This window comes from Oenanthe melanoleuca, chromosome 14, assembly GCF_029582105.1.
Source record: "Oenanthe melanoleuca isolate GR-GAL-2019-014 chromosome 14, OMel1.0, whole genome shotgun sequence".
NCBI classification, from domain to species: domain Eukaryota; kingdom Metazoa; phylum Chordata; class Aves; order Passeriformes; family Muscicapidae; genus Oenanthe; species Oenanthe melanoleuca.
In genome coordinates, this window is record NC_079348.1 from 9608990 (window position 1) to 9629793 (window position 20804).

The 20804-nt window shown below is 34.8% G+C and overlaps 2 long non-coding RNA genes across 2 annotated transcripts; one reads left to right on the forward strand and one right to left on the reverse strand.

Annotated features, from left to right (window-relative positions):
• Positions 1 to 10: 10 nt before the first annotated feature.
• LOC130259379 (uncharacterized) lies at positions 11 to 13950 on the reverse strand. The gene is made up of 3 exons (XR_008841626.1): positions 10332 to 13950; positions 6112 to 10299; positions 11 to 1090 (listed from the first exon to the last, which is right to left on the reverse strand). It is a non-coding gene; the product is annotated as an uncharacterized LOC130259379 (long non-coding RNA).
• LOC130259378 (uncharacterized) lies at positions 9856 to 14098 on the forward strand. Its single transcript, XR_008841625.1, has 2 exons — positions 9856 to 9939; positions 13943 to 14098. It is a non-coding gene; the product is annotated as an uncharacterized LOC130259378 (long non-coding RNA).
• Positions 14099 to 20804: the final 6706 nt, after the last annotated feature.

The following is a 20804-nucleotide window of genomic DNA, read 5'->3' on the forward strand; positions in this document are numbered from 1 at the left end:
TCACTAGTATTTCTAATGTAGCTGCCTCAAAATTCACTTAATTGCATGGACAGAACTATTTTATACATCCAGAGCTAATAAATTAGAGGATTCTTGAAAAACTACAGTTTTTCTATCCAGTGGACTAACAGAAAATTATGAAATCCTGAGATGTTGTTGGAAGGTTGTTCTAACTTAAAAATCTTTTCTTTATAGTTTCATTCTTGATGTTCCACAGCATTCACCACTTCCTGCATGGCTTTTAACCGCAGGGAAAATGAGGGACTTTTGGGGGCAGATGTGTTTCCATTACACTATCATAATGCCCCTAAAAATCCTTATTGCTCTTGCAGTATTCTTCTGTATTGCTGGGCCTGGTGAGAACTACTTGAAGACCTAGCTTATAAATACAGCTTTTCTCTAAAAACACTTTAAAAAACACCACTGAGTTTTATTTTGTTTGTCTTATATTATTTTTAGTTGTGTTTACTGTTGCTTAAAATATAAATGGCAAGATACGCAACCACCTGTTGGTAAATAAATGTCATAAGTCATAAATCCAAGGGACATGCTGATAACTGCATTGGATTAAGAAGAGAGATCTGTTTTGGCTTAAGAATGAGAGCTTCATTTTTTTGGTACAACTAACTTGTTTTTTACATAAGAATTTAGCATTTATGTCTCTGAAAATATGACAGATGTTTTGCAAGCTAACTTGAATGACTTCTGTAAGTGCTGTAAGTGACCCTCACTTAGAATATTTACTGCTTTTGGAAACACACATCAGGCCATTTATCAAATGCATAGATCTATTTATTTAAATTAAATGCACCAAAATATTCAAATCATGTTTTTATACAGTCTCAAAACGAAATTATGTTAAAACCTGAAGAAGACATTGTGGGTTGCCAAGTATTCTATGCTTTCTCAACTCAAAAGGTCTTTGTGTGGCTGTACCTCTTACAGAGGCTTCTGAGGAAGGCACAGTCCATTGGGAATGCAGTCATGGCCTATGGCTCCTCCTATGAAGGGAGACATGGCCAGGGATCTCCCAGGCTGAGTTTATTCCTGCTAGGTGGCAGGTTCTCCTGGAGCCTGCAGTCTTCCAGATCTGGAAGGAGAAGGCAGAACGTACACATGTAAACATGGTTTGTTGTTGTCTTGGTCTTTCAGAGCCATACACCATCAGTTTGTGCAGTGCTGGTAACATTTATTTCAGTAGCTGAGTATGGGGCACACACAGTACTATCACTGCTTTGTGTTAAATGTACTCTTGACTTCACTGACTTGCTTTACAGAAATTATAGATGATGTCACATGGTCCCTCTGACAGTATCTGCTAATATCCTTAAATACCCTTCAAAATATTTGGTGACATAGGAAAGAAACTAACTGGGTGGATTTACCAGACCACTTTTACATTAAAATTTAATCTCCAGGGAGATGCTCTTCATTGTCCTGTAGGAATGTGTCTCATTTTTCATGCAGCAAAATCTTACAGGTCAAGTCACATCCTACAGGCCACAAAGCAGGCTTGCTGACATGACTGAGGCTCAAAACTTTTGCTGCCCAGAGAAATAATACAGTAACAAGAAAATTCCTTTCTAGAAGGATGGAATGAGCACTGTTGAACAATTTTGTATTCACAGGTCAAAACACGCTGGAATATATCCTTCAACATTAAACACTGCAAGATGCAACAGCATTTCAATTTAATGTATAACAGAGAATAGAATACACAGTCATTACATTAATTTGAAATTTTTGTATCAATATTGCAGAGTTCCTATTTGGATTACTGATCACAAGATGATCCCTAGTACCTTCTGACATGAATGGAAGGTATAACACAGATTGGCTTGAGGCTTACTCAGCCTTTATAATTACAGCTACTTACAAAGTTTGAAACGAATTGAACTATTAATATTAGTTATAGAGGTTTTTTGCTATTCTAAACGTGCCAAAGTGTATGTTCAGCATTCTTTTTATTTCCATGTGACACTCGTAGGTAGACTCTGCATCTAATTGAAAATGTCTTTTAAGAAAAGCATGCAGCACCAAATATTCTGTGGTGTTCTCCAGTATTAAGGATCAGTGAAGGGAGCACTCCCTGAACTACAAATGGTATCACCTTTATACAGAAGACTTAATATGAACAGAGTGGAGATTTTTGTAAAAGTCTCTTGGAGGCTATGCTAGTCACAACCCTATGTAAAGAATTCTGTTATAGATTTGAGCATTAAAACTGATCTAATTTTATATTTTTCCTATGTTATCACCTTATCTTTACATGTAATCTTTCAAGGATATCCAAATTACTTTTTTCCAAGCATATGCAATCATTCGTATAATTTATTGCATGAATAACTTGTTGATTGAACAGATGATTCTTGCATATATACCTATTTATATATATAGGTTGTAGGAAAAGTTATATTCCTTCTGAATGTGTGCTCTGTAAATTTGTAAAAATATATTTCTCATATGACACTAATTTCAAGAAAAATAAATGCTTAGACCAAGCAATCCTGAGATTAAATTCAAGGAATAGGATCAAAACAAGTAAGATGATATTCCAGTCCCTTTTACATCAATTAGGAATCACCTGGCATATAACGATAATTTTGTTTTACCCATTTTTATCACTGAAGAATAAGCATTAGAAAATGAGAGTCAAGCACATAGTTTGAGATGTATACTTAAAGTTCTGAATTTAAATACTTGTTTCATTCTTTTTAAGTATTTAAATCATTTTGGTATGAAATAGTATGTCACAAAAATCTTTGGATCTGATATAGCCTCAGAGGAAGGACTGCAAAACTCATCTGTAAAACTGTCCACTCAGCTAACAGCACATTGGGAATAGGCTGCAAGTAGGTTTCAGTATCATACATTTTGTAAAAGATATTATTCTCTGCTTGCTTTCTTAAATATTTGCAAAGCACAGATTTCTATTAGCCTCTTCTTAGGGCTAACTTATAATTATAGGGCCAAGAGACATTAACAGGAACAAACAAATTGCTCAAAAAGTTAGAACAGTAGCAAGTAGGTAATTTTTCAAGTAGGATTTCCACAGTGGAAAAGATATTAAGTATTTGTTATGTGCCAAGAAATGAGTAATATGAGAATACTTTGATTCTTTTACAAAATGGAAGAGCATTAACAGCATTTTGGTTTTTTTTTATTATATATAAAATTCTTGATTACCAATAGTGTCATAATAGATAAACAAAAATAGAACAAATAGCATGCTGTTATTAAATAGGCTGAATAAGAGACACATTTATATATTGAATAAGCCCATTTTTATCTCAAGTTTTGAACACTTTCTCAACTGTATGCACAGTATTTAAAACACGATTCAGAATACAGAACTTTGCTGATCCATTTTAATAGTGTTTCTTTATTTCTTTATTTGCTATATTATTTCACATCCAGTGTGTTAGATCCAGTTTGTTACCAAATTTAGAGAGTGTCAGTTCCACTCCAGGCCATGCTGAGGGGTCCCTGTGCAGCTCCTGTGCTGTCACCTGTTGGAGCTGACTCCAGAGCCCGGCTTTGAGCACAGGCAGCAGCTCCAGGTTGTGGCACAAGGAGGCTGCTCAGAAAAGCTCAGATAAAGCCTAATTCCACAGTGGGCTAGAGAAAGAGGTGGGAAAGGGAAGAGCTATAGCAAAGGAAGTAGAAACTCCAAGAGAGAAACCACTAATCAGGTGCTGTAAATAAGTCTATAGAATAAAGCAGCAGAATGTGGCCAGAAGTAAAGAGGAAGGAAGGATTCATCACACCCTGCAATAGAGCTTTTCACTGAATGCTTAGTTATGGGAGCAGAAGTGCATACAGAAATAAATTCCATCAATAAATGGTCACTACTACATTTCTCAATTATATTAAACTGTTTCAGACTTTGTTAATTTGTTGCCATTTATGGTTCATTAAAGATGTGTAAATGGTTTTATTTTCCCTTAACTTTTGAATGTATACAAACAATTTTATTCCCATATTTAAATCATTGGTATTCTAACTAAAGTGGACCTTTATCACTGTATTACCATCAAGTGCAAATATCAGTTATGAAGTCCATGGCTGACGTAATTTCAACTATACCTGGAAGAAAACTGTGTACATACACTGTAGCAACACAAGAAATCAATGAAAGGGAATAAAAATCATTAAAAGAAACCACATGCTTTATAATCAGACTTTTACCAAAATATGACCTATTTTATACTTAAGAAATTAAAATAGAAGCTGAAATGTTTGGAGATGATTAATTTATCCAGTAGTTAGACTTAACAAGTGAGATTACCCAATAAATAATCGACCGAGAAACTGGAATTCTTAACCAAAATTACTTTTTTGTTGACTACTGGGGCTTGGGTTGTTTTTGTTTTTTTTAAGGAAAAGCCATTTCAAAGTTTTCATTACTTTTCCAATGACAGATTGTTTTTTGTATATTCCTTTAAAAAGAAAATCTACAGTCTTGCAATGACTGCTGTCTGAGGCTTTTGGACAGCTCGGCTGTGAGAAAAGTGTAAGTACCAAACAAGATTGCAGCAGGTTAATTTTTAATTCAGAGGAGGCAATAAGATATTCCTATATGAAGCCAGGGAATTTGTGCTAGTCATTTTTGGAGTATTGAACTAATCCATAACAAAATTATCCTATGACTGCAGTTGGCAATATGAAGAACTGAGTGAGCCCACAAGATCCCAGACTGTAGTCTGAATCAAACATAGACTTTGTGATACAATCTGGGCTCATATTCAAATAATCTAGATTTAGTATTTTGATAATTCATCTGATTTTGATAAATCATCTTAAATCATCTTATCTTATAGATTTATTCTAACTTGTACCAGAATGTCACAATTTTATTCTTTAAAGACTCTTAGTGTGTCTAAAGCAAAAAAGGAAACAAATCCCTTCTTAGAACATATCTGAAATGAAAACTCTAGAATTTTGGTTCCAGTCTGAGCAACAGGAGGTTCTGGATTCAAGGTCTAGGCCCTGATTTGCCCTCTGGCCAGTTACAGGGAGGTGCCAAATACCCTGACTGGAAGCCAGGTGAGGTCAGGTGGTGCATGTGCCAGCACTTCACCTGTCAGAGGGAGCAATACAGCAATATCTGATTCCAGAATGTGTTTTGATCTGGAATAGTCAGCTCTGGCCTTAAACACCCTATCTTTCTGTACCAGCTCCATTCCTATCTCCTCCTTTCCAGATTATCCAGTTAATAAACAGAAAGTTCCAAGAAGTCAAAAAACCCACCCAAAACCAGAGGTAACTCCTCCTGCCAGGAAATAAAGACCGAGCCACAGCTGTAATTTCCTGATAACACCCCTTGCAATCATACCGGAGGGGGCTATCTACCCCATTAGGTAGCTCAAGCCTCTGGATTTTCCTGTAAAGCAGGACCCGGCCCTGCCTGGCAGGGTCCCCAAGGCCACCTTTGCCGGGCTGTCACACCACATCCCGAGGGACGGCAGCAGGGCCTGGGGACCCTGGTCCCTCCCTGTGCCTCTGTCCTTTGTGCTGCAGCTGCCACTGCTCAGCAGGCACAGCACACTGCACTTTCCTTATTGCTATTTTATGTTTTCACTGACTTTTTCTCAGATGTCACCCACAAGATAGCAAGACATGGTGAACTGCTGCATCTTGAGTTTCATCACACCCAACTCCCAAAGAGTATTTTCTTTATCACTGTTAATAATGGAATTCAAAAACTGCCTACAACTCTGGTTGGCAAACAGAAGTCATGCTTTAATGGCACAGTTTTAACTGATTTCATTAGGAATTAATACAAGCAGAGTATTAGATATTATATATACCCTTGAACAGGAAATCTGCAGAATATATTGCAATTCCTGTAAGAGCAAGCTTATCTTATTGCACAAAAAAAGTAACATTTTTAATGAAGTACAGTATCAGGTGGTATTACATTATTATATATTTTCATCTTTTTATGGAGAACAGAAAAATATATTTTCCTATTCTGCCTACAGAACACTTGAAAATAATTAAGCATTTTATGCTAAGGCACCAGAATATAGCAGTATTACAGCAGAAACATGGAGTTTTAAACGTATTTGGGAGACAAGGTACTGTAAAGGTAAATTCAAGGTACCGTACCTGATTTTGAAGTAACTTTTAGGCTGTAAATAATTATTGCCAATCTTTATAATGAGAAATACAGAAAAATTTAGGCTGAGAAAAGGCATGGGAACAAAAAACTAGAGGAGTAAAGCTAAGTTCTAGACTTCAGGGCACTTGCCAGCTGCTTCTTACATCAACTTTCAGTTCTGCTGCTTGCTTTGACTGTAGCAAAAAGATAAACATTTTCTTGTTGTAAGTTAGCAAACACTGCCGTGCGTGACAAGTTGATAAGGGGTATTAAGAGTTGTATCAGGAGTTTATTAGTTCATTTGAGCAAGAGATAAACATGGTAGAAAGTTCTGATGTGCTGCTGAAAAATGAAAAATAACTGGTCAATGCCAAAAACAGTTCTGCTGAATAAAAGGTTTCTATTTTTAGTGACTGAAGCTTTCATTGCTACAGACAATTTTTCTCTCTGTCTGTAGTAAATTACTCAATATGTCTGCCTCCTTTGTAGACTTACACCACTGCTCTGTGGGTCTGTATTTTCAGGTGGTACAGATTGTAGCAGTCTGAATTCTACACTCATAAGGAACTTGTTAAAGTCGTGGCACAACAGGCAGATTTTGGTTTAGTGACTTAGTCACTTCTGCTTAGTTCTTTTCACACTAACTGTAGATGTTGAGATCTTGTCTCCATGTTTTTGTCTGTTGTAGTTATTGAAAACTACATACAGTGTATTTAAGTGTCATTTGATTTAGCACTTGCCTAATTAAATTCTTGCCTGATTATTTTTCTGAAGTAGGCCTACATGCCTTACAACAAATTGATAATGTTTGACTCTTGATATTGTCACCAAATCTGTATTTGAACTAAGATTTCAAACAAATATTAAAAATCCTACCATACATCCCAAATGTCACTTTTAGTTTCCTTCATGTAAGGTAATGCAGTATAATATAAACAAGGAGAAACAAAGAGACAAAGCAGCGATGTAGGATCAGAGTTTACTGACAAAACCTGGATGTGGGTATATTAATCACAGATTATAAAAACATAAGCAAAAATGCCTTCCTAGTTCGCAGGAAGAGATCTATATCCTACACTATATTGACTTTTTTGTATAATTTATTTTATTGAAGAATTATTTTAGAAAATTTTTAATTTTTTTCCCCCTAAAAAAGTAACCATACTATTCTATAGTCCCTTTCCCCTACTCAGACTTTAAGGCACCATTGACATTTCTGATATGACAATTTTTATAGTTCTAGAGAAATAATAATAACACATTTAGAAGAAAATTCTGACATTTTGTCTAGCAATTGTTCTTGCACTATGTCAAAGGCATAAGAAGTTATTTTAATATCCTGCCTCACAATATGGGGTAAAAGGGACAAGAAAATTAGGATAAGATCAAATGTACACTTTAGGAAGATGTGATCAGTGATCAGTCAGGTAATATCTTCAGTTATTTGTAAGATTTCAATGATTCCCAGATGCCTGAAGTAGGGCAAGGGTAAGGACTAGGAACTTCTGGATTTTATGGTTGTTTGGCACTGTGGAATGTAGGTACCTTTGCCCACTGTATAAGAATTTTGTCCTTTGCCTTGGCTTCCCACTGGGAGCTTACGACTGAACACACTGACAGCCTTTCAAGACTTCCTGCTTTACTGAGGGCACAGTCACAGGAGATGCATGTGCAGGATGTTTATGGAAAAGAATAAAAAGTTTTACAGCAACTGAATGCTCCACAAGATTGTCACACATGTGGATATTTGGTGAAAGTAAACACACTCCTGTCTGTTTTGAAGAAGAAAGAGCTTTTTTTCCTCTGTATTCTTAGACACTGAATCACATTCTGCTACAGGGCAGAAATTGTTTATGTGCAGATGCTTAGCTTTCTTGAAAATATTTTCTTGGTAACATATTTATTCACCTATTAATATTAATCAACTATTTTTGAAATTGAACTACTCTGAGGCTGATAACAGTGAAATATTGCTATTGGCATGTTAGATATTATCAATTAACTAATAAGTTTAATAATTTTATAAATTATTTTTCACTCAGTTATTTATGAAATTCACATGTTTAATTGCTTACTCTGGCTTCTTCTGATTCTCCAATCTAGAATATTAAAATTTAGACAACAGACCAGACAGTGACATGTACATGTATATTCAGGTGAGGGATATGGCCTTCATAAAACAGGACACTAAAATTAAAGGTCTCTTGATACAGGAGACAGTTCCACTATTAAGCAACTGGTGCTAAGAGCTGTTCTGAGATTCAGAATGTGAGCAGTCTGGGAAGATGGTCTGTAAGATGCACATTTCAATTTATCTTTTGTGACGTTAAAAGCTTCTTGCAGTACCATGAAATTCCTCCAAAGTGTGTGTTATTTAACAGCAGCAGACCTTTGTGTTGTGACAATCAGCAAATATCTGTTTTGTCAATGTCTGTATTGTGATAATCAGCATGTAAAACCTTACGAAATTACTGTACCCTGACTGTGGTATGAAGCAAGCAGGATACCAATGGATCATTATGGGAATTTATGCAGGCCTGTATCATAAGTAGTAACCTGTGAGAATGCAGGAACAAGAAGAGATGTCCCAAATGAACTGACTGGCTTCTTACAGGAGCATCACACTGCTTAAAGAATCAACTGTCTTTCAATTTTGCACCAACAACTCAGCTGAGGGTATTTCCTAAGATGAATAGATCACATATGTCAAGCACAGAAAACAGACAGATAGCATTTGTCTTCTGAGGTTTAAGAGTATTTTGCTTAGTCTGTGCTGCCAGGAGCTAATAAAATGAAGATTAAATGGAAGAGAATATTATTTGGTAACATTTGTCTTATATTGGGTCTGACAGATTTAATGTTTAGGGTAGGATAAAGCTCATATATCATAAAAGATCACTTATATAGCACTTTAGACTCATTTTCCTGCCTAAAGCAGATTTTTTCTTACTTTTTAAATCAGGTTCTATTAGGTTAGATTGGGTCTCACACATCATTGCAAAATTAATCTACAAATGCACTTCAAGGACCATTTCAAACAATAGGTCAGTGGTAACTTTTTTTTTTTGGAGGATGGATATTGGGAGCAGGCCCTGATTCTGAAACTCCTCATTTCAGAATGTGTTGTAGGGAATTATGTTTATTTGGAGGTGGAGAAACTGTTCTGAAGTAATGGCTCTGAGGTGGTATACCAGGAGCACTGCACAGGAATTCATCCCAACAAACTCTGTGTTTATCTCTGCTCAGATAATGCACCTAGTACAGATATAAATCTTGCAATATATAAATTGCAAGAAATAAATAGCGCCTTTGATGCAAAGGTGCTGTTTAGTTGTACTTGTAGCCTTAATCACCTTGTACAACCCCAAATATAATTTGATCCTCTACATTCAAAACTGTACATTTCCATATTGAAATTGTTTTGGTAAGAGATGTGTTAGTTAGGCATTGCTAAATGCATATTATGTTCCTGAGTAATAATTCAGTCTTTATTACTGGAGTAAGAGCTCCAAGACACAAGAATGGGGTAGGAAAGAGAGGATCTTCCCAAATCCATGCAACCCAAGTACTGTCAGAATAATTCTCTAAGTATGTGCTGCCTCAGTATGTGGTTTTTAATCATTAAAAGTGCAGTCTTTTGTAACTTGCAGATAAGGACTTTAATGAGAATTTTTGTGAATGTATTACTTTCCTTTTACAATACTTGGAACGCTTTGTTAATCCTATGTGCTCTAAACCAGGACATCCTAGTAAAGCAGCAAATGGAATGTTAAGATGAATGGAACTGAAAGAACATAGTCCTCCTCTGTGGAAAAAAGTTCCTACAGAGATGAATGGTAAGTTCTTTACAGAGGAATATAAACCGAGGAGAGTATTAGAAAGAATTCCTAAGAGCATGACTAGTTTAGTTCTTAGTGAAATAACAAATTTTTAAAAATTTAATAAATCTTTATTAAGTGATTTTTGATAATATGGAAAGTACATTATTTGTACTCCTATAAATGAAATATCTGTTTCTACTTAATTTTTAGATTTACAACCATTTAGATTGTTAGCCAAAGTCTAAAGGTAAGTGATTAAAATAATAAACAAACATTTCAGAATGCAGGTAATGTATTGTACCTGGTTCTTCCTCATGGCAACAAATGATCATTTAAGGAGCAAGACCTAACCAGTACCTATTTAGTTATATATACCTATGTATATATATGTGTATCGTTATATATACCTATGTGTATACCTACACTTATGGTTTGCTTTAGTAGATGCAAAGGAAATACCCTTTTTCTATAAAACCCACATTTTAATGTTTGTAGGGTGACTTAACAGCTTAACCCTCTTAAAGATGGTGTCTGGTTTTGTAGGTAAATCCAGATTCAGAGTAAAATCCCTCAAAACTCAGCAAATTCCTCTCTGAGTCCTACCTACCTTAGATGCTTGTCATATGAGAGGGTGAATAACTCTTTGACAGAACCTCTTGTTCATCATGGTGCCTAGATTTTAGACACCCAAAATAAAGAGGGATTAATTATCCTTAAAGCCACTATGTTCTTTAGAGGATTAAAAAATGAAAAGTCAGCATATTATTTTTCTTACATACAAGATCAGAAGAAATCCTGAAAAAAAGGAGTATTCTAATATTGTATCATTGTGGCTGCCTATTCTATTTATGACACCACTTTATAAACTGCAAAATCTATTCCTGCAGCCTACAGATACTCTAAATGATAAAATAAAATTGAGCATGAATATAGAAAACATAATGCATTTATCATTAGAAATAATTTTCTCATATAAATACATTTTAAATTGAACCAGACAAGGCTAATATCACATAAAAAATAAAGCAAATAGACATTTAACTCACAGGAAGTAACATGATCAAAGATAAAGTCTAAATGACTAAACAGTCAGTAATTGTCTCTAAAATTACTGGCATTAAGATTTTTATGTCATTATTATCATATTGGTAAAACTTTATACAGTATAAAAGTATATACTAAATACTGTGTTGTAAAAATTCCTGTGGTATAAGTAATAAAAAACCCATCAGAAACATGTGTTTCTATTACCTGACATCTCTACAAGGCTTTGAAATCAGAAACTGATCTACACAATCATAAATTTAGCATGCCTTCAAATAAGTAGATTTGTGAGACCATTTTGCATCTAATCAAATATGGGAAAATATTCTTTTGACAGAACATTTTATTCTTAGTCCCTATTTCTATATTTCACCCTAAAAATCACTTTTATAAATTACAAGTGTCACATAGATCAGTGGGAATAAAAAACCAAATCTCAATCTATGAAAAGAGTCTTGATTTGAATAGGTTGTTTTGCTTTTAAATCAACTGGAAATCCAGACCAAATTCCCTTTAACACATTCAGTGTGCCTAAGCTGATTTTGGTTGCATTTAAACACAGCAAATAGTACTGGTGACAGGCAAAAACATGAAACTCGAGAGATTTTGGCTGTGATTCTTGCAGAATCTGGAGAATTAGTAAGTCTAAAGTATGTGAAACCAGTACAAAAGTGAAGGAATTATCCATGCCAACCTTTTCATGCCTAATTATTTACCAAAGTGAAACATTTTTCCTATATTCATAAAACTAAAATCCAAATTCGTACAACTGTGCAGAACATGAAGGGCCTCTCTCCTATTAAATGCAGAGTGATTAAACATTGGAGACTGTAAATGCTAGTTGATGAAAATGGCTGGTGCCTGTCTCAGAGGAGGCTCTCTCTGGAACACAGACTCTGATAGCTGGATTAACACACTGAATAAATAAGGATGATGACCTTCTAGGTATTACTACTGGCAATTTCTTTGTACTCATTACTCTGGAATACTCCTGTTGGTTTAGGAGGAGAGGACACAACAAATTAACCATAAATCCTACACTTAATTCCTCATTGAAGCAGGCTCCTTTGCTGCAGCGGGAGCTGGCACTGTAATGAGACTGCGTGTGAGAGCGGCGTCCCAAGGCTGGGTGTCTGTACATCCCTCCACACCAACACTGCCTGTGCTGGGCTGTGCTCTCAGGAAAGGAGATTGCTTGACTTTCTTATAAAAAAACACGTTGCCTGATAACTGGAAAATTATTTTTGCATTATTCCAGTAGCTGGACCAAATAAACAGTTGTTGTGATGTAATCCCAGAGACACATCTCAGGTGCTTGCTTTGAACTGCAGAACATTGTCAAATGAGTAGCATAATGCAGAAATCCTCTAGGAAAACTATATTTTGTCCTTAAAACTTATGTTCAGCAGTATTGCTTGTAGGTGTTATTTCATACTTTGCACAACAAATAATTGATTTCATATTTCAATTATACAAAGATACTTTTTCACTCAATATTTACACTCTTCATACACACCATTATTAATGTCACTCTTACTCCCTATCGTAGAATGGATTTTTACCTGTAGCATAAGATTTATCCATGAGCAACTGCTTGACTAGAATGAATAATGTAAAAAGCACATTTTCAGTGCAGCCACCTTAAACAATGACCTACATGAATCACTAGTGGTTACTGACAGAAAACAATGTGGTTATAGTTTTCTGTAAGGCCTTTCAATTATTGGATTTAAATTTTCTGGCAAAATCTTCACTAGCTTGAATTAATTGTGATAACCACTTATTCAGCAAAACAAAGAAGTACACATACACAATTCCATCAGAAGTCTTTACTAGTAGGCACAAATGGAAAAAAATCTTTTAAGGATATACTTGAAAATGCAAACTCAGTTGTTAGCCTAAGAGTCTGTCCTAAAATGCAATAGTTAATAATTTTAAACTACTAAAATACATAGGTGCTCCCTGCACTCGACTTGACTGCAGCCAATACTATTAATCCTCTAATGTCATAAATACTGTAGGAAAGACATGCTAATAAAAAAGACAGCACTGACACCATTTATCATGTATAGGAGTATATAAATACTGCAGAAATCTCTATCACTTCTACAAGAAAATCAGCTTGACAACAATTTTCTGAGATAATTGATTATAATTTCACTGAAAAAAATATTTATACTCTGAAAATAAAAGTATTTTTAAATAACCACATGACTTTAGTTATAATTGTTACGTCAGCTTTTAATGAAAGGCTTATGAATGTGTTATTAGTGTTCCTGCTATCTGTTCTGTTTGTGGGAATGTTTGATTTAGTAATGAAATCTGCTTCATTTGAAAAATGCATTTCAGCCTAATGTCAGAGCTCTGTAAACCTGGATTGTTCAATATCTAAAATGGCTTATAGTTGGGAAAAAATGGGTGTCTCCTAATTAAGACACATTACAATGAGATTTTTCAAATTAACTACTGCTAACAGAAAATGCTCAAGTTACTTATATTTAGAAAAGATTTAGCAAATAGCGGTTCTCTGATACAAGTCTGCTGCAAAGCACTCTGTAGGGAACCCCACTCTGTGGAATTTATGGGCGCTGGTGGAATTTACAGAGTCCATACACCACATTCCTAAAATGTTGATAAAGACTGAGTTTCAGTTACTTACATCAGATTTTTAAAGGTTGTCAAAATACATACTGCAAGGTAAAACTCAGCAAAATGCAGCATTGTTTTTACCATAATCTCTGTTTTTCAGGAATTTGTAAAATTGAGTTGTTCTGCCCATTTCCTATTATGAAGAAATCCTTTATTATTTTGAGTTATGGATAGTGGCAATACTCATAAAGAAGCAGACAATAAGTATAGCAGTGGCTTTGGCTCTAAAATCTAAATCCTATACCTGTATAAAATTGTAGAAGTAGTTTTTATTTATGATATATAAATATGTTATTATTCTCTGTGCAAACTGTCCTTTTGCAAGAAGCCCTGCAATCTTCATGGAACATAATTCAGTGATGGAACTCCACAGAGGAACAGGACTGCCTGGATACAATGCCATGTGGAACAGAGGAATTTTTATTCTTTTTACTCAACAGAAAATAAATAAAAGTATATTTTGCTATTGTTTTACAATGCATATGGGAAAACTGAAATATCTAAATTTTGTCATAATTTTCATTTTGCTTATTCCTTTCTTATGGGTAAAATATTATATTCTGTTATTTAAAGCTGTTTTGAAAAGTGAGGTAATTCGTGTCCGTACAAGTGTCAGGATTATGTATATTCTGTATATTTTGATATTCACAATGAGCATAACTTTGGAATAAGAGTCAAATATGAACAAAATACTTTTCCCAATACAAACTGTACAGAGAGATTTTTGAAATAATATATATAATCCTCTTTAAACCTTCTAGGGCCCACTTTTGTCTGGGGCAGACACATACACAGATAAAAGAAATAGATGCTAGTAAATAAAACATCTCTAGATAATAGTACCAAAGATATAATTAATAGTAGTAATTGAATTTGCTGTATGTACTGATATGGATTATCTTTTCCATTGCATGACTTTTTTATTTTAACCACAACTCAACAGGATCACAAAGGAATATGTGAATACACATAAATGCGAGATGTTGTGACTAACTACGGGAGTATAATGACGGGAAATTTTTCCTACAAATCATCTCTTTAAATGTATTTCCTCCCCAGAACTCAAACCAACCCCCTGATGTAATATTTAAGTGAGCCTGTCTGTGTATGTCCCTTGCATCACCATTCCTTATAACTGCTTTGTACAATACAAGACTGCACAGAAAAGAGTTTGCTGTGACCCCACCTCTGCAGATCCCACAAAAGCTACCACTCAAGCCCTCAAATGCCTCCCAGAATCTCAGCATTGGGAAGGCTAAGGAATTTGCCAGCATGGTTTTTAAAGAAGCAAAGAGCACCATCAGTTACATACAATGACTAATTTTTGCCAACTGATATTCATCCATTCTTTAAAAGAAATGAAAGTAATACATGTTTTACTTTTCTCATGCTTATAACTGCAGATTCCAGTTAAAAAGTGATGATGGTCACAGCTTTTGTTCTTTCATTTTTCCCTTCAGTTTGTCAAATGCAGTGAGATGGAGCACTAAAAAAAGGAAAGAAGAATAGAGGTGGCAAGTCATCTAAATATAACCAAGAGTGTTTATGTCAATGAGCTCTGCAAAAGGATAGTGTGTTTATGTGACTGCCTCAGGGAGGTGGTTTGCAATGCTCACTTATACTGTGCATCCCTTATTGTTCATAGTTTGAAGGCCTTTTTTTTTTCAAGGCTCTAAATATACAGATCAAAAGTTAAATTATTAACTCAGTTGTGGAAATTGAAGTATTGAAGCTGACTAACTCTGTCAAGTCAATATTTACTATTAGAGGAAGGATTAGATTTCATGTCATCCCTCCAAATCTTACATCCAGAATTGTCCACCTACCACACTGTGACAAATGTTCATGTGTTTGGGTTTAAGCACTTAGTATCCAGGGAAGAGCAATCAGGCAAATGACTAAAAATTTCATAAGGATAACTCAGACGTTGAACATAAAAACTCCTCACATTTCATGTTACAATTCTCCTCACTACCATTTCTCAGGAATGTTCTGATTCATCCCTGTGGAAGACTTTGTGTGCTGCAGTCTCAGTCTGTATTTCTATCATGGCATCAGCAATGTGCCAAAGCAGCGATTTCCCCACCACCCGTGTGCTGCTCACTCCTAAACAAAACGTGTCCTGTCTGCTCCCATCTCTGCTGTCTGTCACAATTATGATTTTTTCTAAGATAAGAAAATCCCATTTTTACCACTGGAGAGCCAGGCTGCTTAGGTCACAAGATTTTCTTGGCTTAATCCTTATGTATGAATCATGAACTTTCCCTAATAAGTACCGGCATTCTTCAGATGATCAAGCTAGCTTATGAAGGTTTCCAGAGATTTCCACATTAATTATCACCATGTTTAAAGCATCCAAAGCAGCAGCTAATTAAGAATTATTACAATTATAAGTTGTTTATTCTTACTTTTCCTTTCTGTCCTCTATTACCCAGTCTTATGTGGATTGATATTGTGAATGGCAATAATACAACTCAGTTAAAAGAAAACAACATATGAAAAGGATAATGAAAAATATAAATTGAACTGAAAACTAGCTACGTGAAAAATTTGCTTGCTTTCTACAATAGAATGGGTCAAAAGTAAGCTATACATGACCATAATTTCAGTTCAGAAAAAGCTTTTCTCTCACATTAATTATCAGAAAATTATAAGATAACCAGACTAATAGTAAGCCTCTACTCTGCAAATAATGACTTACAACATCTGCAGAAGTTGCAGAAGCACACACACTATTGAGAAGTCATAATAAGTACCATGTAATTAAGCAAATATTGTTAGAAATAAATAAGATAAATACTTTTAAAAGAAAAAATAACCTATTTCCTAACATTTGAAAGTGGAAACAGAATATTCACTCTAGATTCAGAGTACAGAAAATTACTGAAATAAGTCTGGACTTCTAAATACTTTCAATATGGAAATGTGATGATCCTGGGCACTTCAGGAAAAAATTTATATTCTTGCTCCAAATTCAGATACTAAGTCTAGTAAGAGTAGAACAATTAAAAGCCTATTACATTTAGCTACCAAAAATATTTTTTTCTGTCTTTTACCAGTATGAGCATATCTAAATAAAGATTGGGTAAATTCCTCAAACAGTATTTTAAGTGTGGCACAGCATGATAGGAAAAAAGTGTATTTTATATTTTGAAAAAAAAAAAAAGAGATTTGGACTTAACTGGCAGTTAATTAACTTAACAAAGGGTATAGGTGAATAAATAATATATGTATGAATAACAGGACATGCCCAAATCATAGTCAAAAATCCTTTGGGAGCTTCTGTGAAGACAGAAAATATTTTTACAATAGCAGCGATTAAGCCTAAAAGTAAAAGGAGAAAGCCCTGAAAGGAAATCAGAAGTGAGTCAAAATCATTACTGGTTACTCTCATATTTGTCATCCAAAGTGAGTCAAAATCAGCAAGTGTTACTCTCACATTTATCATTATATAAACTGTAGTGTAAGAATGCAGTCAAGAGGAAAAGAAGAAATGATGAAAAGAGAAAATCCATCTTTAATATTCTTTCTAAAGAAAGAATATTTGAGAAGAGTACTGAAATTTGAGAAGAGTACTACTAAAAGTAGCATTAAATAGAAAATTTTTCTTTAAAGCATTCAAATGAGTGAAAAAGAACTAAAACCAGTGGAATAACATTCCAGTTTTCCAGACAAATCCTTTGAAATCAAACTCAGATACTCTATGTAGATATTTAAAATTTTTTAAAATGCATAAAAATATTATAAAGGTTCAGTACAGCCCTTTTTTGAGGCATAATTCAGTGACATACTTGAACAAGTGAGTAGCTGAACATGAGTCTTGTTTCCAAGGACTTGCATAATTTAGCACCCAGGTTCAGGAAATGACTCTAGGTAATACCAGCCTGATTCAATCAACTATTTGAAGGCACAGGGTACTGAGCATTGAATTTAATGTTTGCTATGTCTGTAATCAGATAAAAAGAATCTTGCTCAAGAATGAAGGTGTCTCTGCAGAAAAAGAAATATTCTCTAGTTCTTGCAACTGTTTTCCTGACAGGATACAGCATACAGAAATTGGGCAGAAAATCTAGCATCTGTGGGTAGAGATTTATGTCATCCCTGTCTTAAAATCATTATTTGTTAGGGATAAGCCCAAGCCACTTAAGGAAGAGCTACACAGAGATAATCAACACTTCTGGTAAAAAACTTCACTGTATTTTTTCCAGACTTAGTGAAAAATATTGCAAAGTCTTATAAGCACTTCATAGAATCATGCAAAAATTTAAATTAAAATTTTTGGATACCGTTGTGCTGAGTGTTTAGAGGAGAAGTTTAAAGTTTTCCAGAAGCTGTACTGTTTGATTCCTTACTCTTTTTGTCCTGTTCCTCACTACCTCTGAAAGTATTTTGGGGAGTTTTGTATGCAAGGGTACAAATGTGCAGAAACTGTTTCACAATTCATGTTAAAAAAACCTTAACTGTAAAGCTATGCTTTCAACAAAACACAGCATAACCTTAAGAAAGTACTGCCCTACTTTCTGATTTGTAGACCTCAAAAAAGGAATTTCAATATTTTACTTTGGCACTGGGGCAAAATTTCTTCCTAAGACCAAAAACAATTTTTAAAATTACCTTATCTTGGTACTCACTCCAGTCCTAGAAACTGCAGAACCAGAAACTGTTTCAAGATGTGATAATGTACATGATGCAGATCAGTAACAGGAGCCACATTCAATTACTGTTCTACAATGGCATTAAGTAATCAGAAAGGACAACAGAAAAGAAACATTTCCAATGCTGCTTTTTTCCTTTGGATGAAATGAGCTCGTGTAGAGTTACAAAAATGAACTAAAATTATAAGGCCAGAGTACAGGCATGGCATGCTGCTAAGAAGAATCTGTTTCTATCATCCATATGCTGTAAAAACACAAAAATAATGATGTATCTGAGCAAAAAGACTTTTTATTTATGAAGAGAAAATTATTAATAAAACTATTTTGAGATAGCATTAAAAGAAACAGTAAAAAAAAAAAGGTAAGTATATAATCTCACAAAAAGCAAGATTGTTTTGAATGCTAGACAGGTATACAAATGTTTTCCTAAAACTTCTATCAGTTACTATTAAGTGTGTCATTCTTTGTGGTTCATCTTTGCCCAGAGAGCTCCATCATTGATCCACTGCAGATTGTTGATTAAATCTTCATATTGTCTGTGTATGACTATATTAAGGTATAATATATATATTATATATTAAGGTATAGAAAAGTAAAGATACACAGGGCTTACACCATCTTTCTTTGCAGTCAGCATTTACTTCACTTATTTGTGTTGTTTAGTCTCTCAAAGGGACAAGGGAAGGAGAACAATAGATTTTCTCTGAAAAATTCTGCTCATAATATATGATATCTACTTCCAAGTATTAAATTCCACTTAATATATGCAGTGATCAATAGATATGAACTTCATGGGGCAGTGGGGTATTAAGGCTACAGCAATAAAACTCTACCATAAGTCATAAGGACTGCTGGTGGCTGTTCTCTTTCTACCCTACGGGTTTTCTCTTGCTTGATGTACCAATAGATTTACATTATAAACCTGATTTTTTCTTATGCATGTAATTATATTTTAATATATAAGTTCAGCAATGACAATTGCATCAGTTTAACATTCAATATCTATCTCTTATTCATGATCTTCATTTATCTACCTTATTTATTATTAGATAATGCATATGTATATGCACTGGATTCTTACCACATTACATTAGTGCTTATGATTTAAAAGCAAATTACTTATTTTTTTCTTCATACAAAGAATGCAGCATGTTATTTTATGTACCATAGGAGAAAACTGCTAAAGAAGAAATGAAGCAGGGGAACAGAAAAATAAAGTGAGAAATGAAATCCAAGTTTCTAATGCAGCAATGTAATGCCAAGAAACTGCTCCAGAGAAAATGACTAACTGCCAGCTTTTCTACCTGTTGCCAAGAAAATGTTGCTGTGTTCACTGATCCTGTAATTAAACTGAGTATGTTCTGAAACAACTGCTTCTGAATTGTGCCCTCTTCTGTGAAGGGGGAGGGAGCTTCATTCCTATAATACACCAATAGAAAGATGGTTCTTCTCTAAAAAATTAGGTAGAAGAGCAAGCTTGGTTTAATCATATACACACATTCTGTAAAGAAATAAAAAATTGGAAAGAGAAATCTTATTGCCTACAGACCTTTGGAGGGAAGCACAGAACAGTAATTTGCATTGTTCAAAATACTTATGTGCAGGGCAAAAAGTTTTAATAGCAATCCTTTAATGTCCTGTAAAAACAGCAGTCTTCCTGGCTTCTGCTGTATTATCCACATTTTAAAATGTGAGCTATTAATTGTAGTGTTTTGTAGCAATTTCTTGTTAGGATTTTTAATATTTAAATAATTGCAATTACTCATGCTAGTCAAGGTATTTGTATACAAGTATGTCAATAAACCAGATCATACCAGTATACTTCTGTTGCCATATTTTATCTTGTTCAGCCCAATGTTGGTTAATCAAGATTTCATAAAGGCTGACTATATTCTCTTCACTTCTACTATGGTCCTTTGGGATCTTCTGGTAAAGCTTTATGGTACTTTGCACAGCTTTTCTGCATTCCTTATGCTTTTACACCTGATGAGTTAATGAAATGTTGGCTTTTCTTAGCTGAGTCATTCTTTGCTCTGAGGCTGGCTGTGCTAGGCAGTACAGTGGCTCTCTCAGACATTTGTCACAGAACAGCTGGGGTTGGAAGGGATCTCTGGGGATCATGCAGTCCAACCCCCCTGCTGAAGCAGGTCCACCTAGAGCAGATTGCATAGGATCACATCTTTATTGGATCAAGAAATGTCTGGATCACCTAATAAAAGTGTCAGAAAGCCCTTGCTTCCAAAACAGTTCCCAGTCCTCTTCCCCACAGACAGCAACAGCAACTGTCCGAATGTGCAGGCTGATAAGTTCACTCTAGACCAAGAGCTGGGCACAGCTAGCACCCACACTCTGCTTCGTTTGCAACAGAATTGCTTTGTTTTAATTCTGTTGGCTTGTTTAGTTGATGAGTAACAGATCAGAGTCATTCACGATACAGAAAACTCTGCTACTAATCTACTCCAAACCAAAACTCAGAAGTAGAGCCAGGTCACTCTTACTTGCCTGGCTTGCATCAGTCCTGCTCTCTCTTGC